The sequence below is a fragment of the Cajanus cajan genome, chromosome 10 (genome assembly GCF_000230855.2).
Source record: "Cajanus cajan strain Asha chromosome 10, NIPB_CcT2T_4, whole genome shotgun sequence".
In the NCBI taxonomy this organism is placed as follows: domain Eukaryota; kingdom Viridiplantae; phylum Streptophyta; class Magnoliopsida; order Fabales; family Fabaceae; genus Cajanus; species Cajanus cajan.
The window spans coordinates 25,626,311-25,631,804 of NC_138526.1; the positions used below are offsets into that span (position 1 = coordinate 25,626,311).

Below are 5,494 nucleotides of genomic sequence, written 5' to 3' on the forward strand. Positions count from 1 at the left end.
CACATGGGTGATCCGGGTTTAGGCTCCAAAATTTGAATTTTGAATTCAAATTTTAGGCGCCTAGGGTTAAGTGAACCCTACCTTGGTTTCACTTAACCTTAGGCTAACCCATGGTTACCTTGACCTAATTTTCACCTATAAATCCTTATGACCCATCCGTGTAATTCACTTTGGATATATTTGATGAGTTTTTCTCTATTAGAACTCACCTTCTCCGAAGTCACCTTGATCCTAGACTCTACCTTTCTTGAGAGCTTCTCCTTGTAGAGCTAGGACCTTTATTTCTTCTCCGAACTTAGCTTTATGCAAACCTAGGTCACATTGAAGCCTTTTGGAGCCTCCATCCTTGAAGTTCTTCCAAGGAATTCCGTGAAGGCTTGAAGTGTTCTTGAGATTTCCAAGAGGAATCTCATCATATTTTGATACTTGATTTTTGGTGAGCTAAATTGATAATGTTTTTGGATTTTAATTTTCTGACCTATGGATTATAACTTGTAATTTTGGCTGACCAATTCATGCTTGAGTTGCTGAACTGATGGTTCTGACTTGGATAGTATAGTTCAAAGTTCACAAAGTTTGGATGTTGATCAATACCTATGATGTGTTGAATTTGTTTTGGTATTGTTCTGAACACATAAGGAGTATGCATATGGCTTATATTGTGTGTTGTGAACAAACATAGCTTGATTTGTTTTTGATAATGCCAAAGGGGGAGAAAGGTTGTGTGTGTGTGCTTTGCAGGTTTTTTGTTTTGCAGGTGTTGAAAGTGTAAGAAAAAACACAATGGTTAAAGCCTAGCTTGGCTTGGTTTGTCATCATCAAAAAGGGGGAGATTGTTGAGATTGGGGGAGCCTGAGCTTGATGAGATCACCTCTGAAGCTTGAAGGAGTTTTGATGATAACAAATGTGTGCCAAGGACAAAAACAACTTAGAAGTCAAAAACAAAGTCAAAAGAAAGTGCTATGTAACAGGAAATAGTTTATAAAATTGTTTTGATTGAGTTTATCTTTTGTGTGTGCTGTGTGCATAAGCTAAATCTATATCTAATCTGATTAGGGAGTGTATGATGATGAGTTTAAAGGTTAAAAAGTTATTTTGAGACTTAAAACAAAGTTTTGAAAACTAACTCAAAATAATCGATTATCATTAAATATAATTGATTATTCCAGCAACAGGCAAAAAGGGATGCCTTGCTGAAATAATCGATTATTTGTGAAATAATCGATTATCCCAGAAATGAATTTCTGGAATAATTGATTATCCAGCAAAATAATCGATTATATTGTTCTTGGTTGGTTTCCAGAAAACCTGAAGAACAAAATAATCGATTATTCTTTAAAATAATCGATTATCTGGTTCTGAAACTTTTATAAATAGTTTGAACTTTTTGAAACTTCATAACAGAGTTAGAATTGAGAATCAAAATAAGAAAAGCGTTTTTGTGAAGTCTTTGTGACAATCTTGGAGAGTTTTCTTTGTGAATCCAAGAAGAAAAACGTTTGTGAAAAACTTTGAGAAAGGATCATCATCATCATCACATTCTTGAAAGGGAAGAGATTAAGATTTTCTTCTGAATTCCAGGTGAATTCGTTCCTTAATTCTTTGTGAATACTTGTAAATCTTGAGAGGGTTTCTCAAGTGGCAAGGAATTCTTGTAGTGGGTTTCTACAAGGGGTGCTTTCTTGAGGTCAAGAAAGTGGTTATCTTGAATGTAGGAGTATATGCATGTGTGGTATGCTTGTAAACCTTCTTCATTAAGATAGTGGAACAAATCTTGATCAGGTTATGGTTGAGGATTGGATGTAGGTCACATGTTGAGTGGCTGAACCAGGATAAAAGACTTGTGCAATCTTCTCTTACTCTTATCTTTTACTTTGTGTAATATCTTGATTGTGCATTAAAGAAGATTGTTCTTGATTAGCATGTGTGCATGAATGACATTGGTTTGAACTGAATCAAAGCATTACATATTGACATTAACTTTGAACCTCATTGTTGATTAATCAAGAAAGCATATAGGATTCATTCTTCTATAACAAGTCTTTAAGAAACTTCATTGAAAATTCATTTTTAGAAAAGCTTAATTGAAATAAAGATCCTAAATACTCTGAAAATTTTTAAAGTGTCATAGAATCCAATTCACCCCCCTCTTGGATTGTGTCATTCTTTTCTAACACATAAGAGCCGACTTATCTTGTGCTTAAATGTTTTTGTTGGTTTATGTTTGAACTTGGTTCCATCATTATAATTTCGATGATAGAAAAAATTGTTTTTGTTGGAATAATGGGTGTGATAAGGATCAAACTCTAGATCATGTGGTGGGTGTTTGAATTATAGTTAGAAAGTTAAGTTGAGTTGAATTTAACTATCTAACTTTCAATTTAAAACAACACCCTTTTAGCTTTTGTTTCAACTGAGGTTTGTTAGTAATATGTTTGATAATATGCTTGAACTTAACTCTGAGCAAAACAAGAACATCTAGCTCCAATTGCCTATTCTGCTCATAATATGCTTGAACTTAACTCTGAGCTGAAGCAATTACTGAAATAGGGACAAATTTGTAAAGCTAGGAATATGTTTGATAAAATGTCCCAGAGAGATGAGATTTCGTGGACTACATTAATAGTTGGTTATGTCAATGCCGCAGATTCGCATGAAGCATTGATCTTGTTCTCAAATATGTGGGTCCAGCCAGGACTTCAAAGGGACCAGTTTATGATTAGTGTTGCACTCAAGGCTTGTGCACTTGGTGTCAACATTTTTTTTGGAGAATTATTACATGGATTTTCAGTGAAATCTGGTTTAGTAAACTCGGTGTTTGTCAGCAATGCCCTAATTGACATGTACATGAAATTAGGCAAAATAGAACAAGGTTGCAGAGTCTTCACAAAAATGACAAGAAGAAATGTAGTATCATGGACTGCCATTATTGTTGGGCTTTGGTCACAATATGGAGGGTTTGTTGTACTTTTATGAAATGTGGAGATCAAAAGTTGGCTATGATTCACATACATTTGCAATTGCATTAAAGGCATCTGCTGATTCAAGTTTGTTACACCATGGGAAAGTTATACACACACAAACAATAAAACAAGGATTCGATGAAAGCTCATTTGTGGTTAATACCCTGGCTACCTACCATGTATAATAAATTTCGGAAACCAGACTATGTCATGTGATTGTTTGAGAAAATGAAGATGCCAGATGTAGTCTCATGGACAACCCTTATTACGACTTATGTACAGATGGGTGAAAAAGAACGTGCAGTGGGAGTTTTTAAAAAAATGAGAAAATCATATGTTAGTCCTAATAAATACACTTTTGCAGCTTTAATTTTTGCCTGTGCAAATCTCGCTATTGCTAAATGGGGGGAACAAATACATGGCCATGTATTGCGTCTAGGTTTGGTAGATGCTTTTTCAGTGGCAAATTCAATAATCACCCTTTATTCAAAATCTGGGCTATTAACATCAACTTCAATTGTGTTTCATGGTATAACTAGAAAAGAAATTCTATCTTGGAGCACTATAATCGCTAATTATTCTCAAGGAGGCTATGCAAAAGAAGCATTCGACTACCTATCATGGATGAGAAGGGAAGGGCCAAAACCAAATGAACTTGCTCTTGCTAGTGTGCTGAGCGTTTGTGGAAGCATGGCACTTCTAGAGCAAGGGAAACAAGTGCATGCTCATGTATTGTGCATTGGTATAGATCACGAAGTAATGGTTCATAGTGCTCTTATTAATATGTATTCAAAATGTGGAAGTTTACTAGAAGCTTCAAAAATCTTTAATGGAATAAAATTCAATGATATTATATCATGGACAACCATGATTAATGGGTATGCTGAACATGGTTATAGCCAAGAAGCCATTAATTTGTTTGATAAGATATCCAGTGTTGGTTTGATGCCAGACTATGTGACATTCATTGGGGTTTTAACAGCATGTAGCCATGCTGGATTGGTTGATCTTGGTTTCTACTATTTTATGTTAATGACTAATGAGTACCAAATCAATCCTTCAAAAGAACACTATGGTTGCATCATTGATCTTCTATGCAGAGCAGGGCAATTGAGTGAAGCAGAGCACATGATACAAAGTATGCCATTCCATAGTGATGACATTGTGTGGTCTATCTTACTCAAAGCATGTAGAGTTCACGGGGATGTTGATCGTGGAAGATGGACAACAAAACAGTTACTTTAGTTGGATCCATATTCTGCTAGAACTCATATTACTCTGGCTAACATATATGCTGCCAAGGGGAGATGGAAGGAAGCTGCACATATAAGGAAGTTAATGAAGTCAAAAGGATTAATAAAGGAGCTAGGCTGGTCTTAGATTAATGTTAATCATCAAATGAATGCATTTTTCTGAGTTTTCGTATTTCAGATTTTAAACGATTATAAGGTCACCTGGAAGATATCTCTCGTCAACAAAAGGCTCCAAGTTGTTTCAAAACACACGTTGAAATTAATTCAAGCCTTGGCAGCTGGTACAATTTATGTTTTTTTAATTATTTAAATACAAAATAATAAAAAAAATATTTAAGCGGATATATGTTGTGGGAGCGGCAAGTGCAATGAATAATTTAGAAAGAGGTAAACTTAGAGAGTGTGGCATTTGAAGCGCTGAAACCAACGTACGATAATGCTAATGGTGGTGCTTCTCCCTTTCCCGTTTCTGTATCTTTTAATGCCCCAAAATTGTGCTCTTCCACATGGACCCTCACAACATGCCTCCCTCAACAAGCACGCTGCTAGGTATTTAGGGGCAACTTCAACCCTTTCCACCCACATCATCTTCTTCTTCCCTTTTCACTACTTTTTTTTTTTTTGTTTCTCTCAACTCTTCCAAGGATGAGTTTTTATTCTGTGTTCAAGGTTTTGGAATGGACCATTTTGTCCTTTTTATCTTACTTAGAAATCTCATAATATTTTTTAAATCTTAAATCGTTTATTCCTTTTAAGTAACTACTTAATTATTTTCAAAATTATTGTTTTTTTTATAAAAAAATAAATAAAAATACAAAATATCTTGACATCACTAATAATTAATAAAAGTAAAATTGGTATATCATAAATTTTTAAGAAAACCAATAAAATCAATGAATAATTACTTATATTAATATATGTAATTCTATTTTAAATGTCTTTTAATAAGAACTCATCTAAGTTATCTTCTGTTTGAATTGAGACTATCATAATATTTGAATTTCCCGTATTTCAGAGAAACTTCTAGGCATTCGAGGTGTTTGTGTTATATATTACTAGTTGCTTTGTAAAGAACGCCAGAAATCGATCCACGTAGCCAGCTCCATTTGGTATCGTCTTCCACTTGTCTAATTAAAAGTTATATATTTAATTATATTCCTTAATATATTTTTTGGACTATTTGACTTTTATATATATGACACACTGAATTTATAACATAATTAAGTAAATAAATGAGGTTAGGGACATTTCACATCAATTTTTTATTTTTTTTTCCTC

General features: G+C 34.0%; 1 pseudogene; it reads left to right on the forward strand.

Moving 5' to 3' along the window:
• Positions 1–1,998: 1,998 nt before the first annotated feature.
• On the forward strand, positions 1,999–4,659 carry LOC109802721 (putative pentatricopeptide repeat-containing protein At3g47840 pseudogene; annotated as a pseudogene).
• Positions 4,660–5,494: the final 835 nt, after the last annotated feature.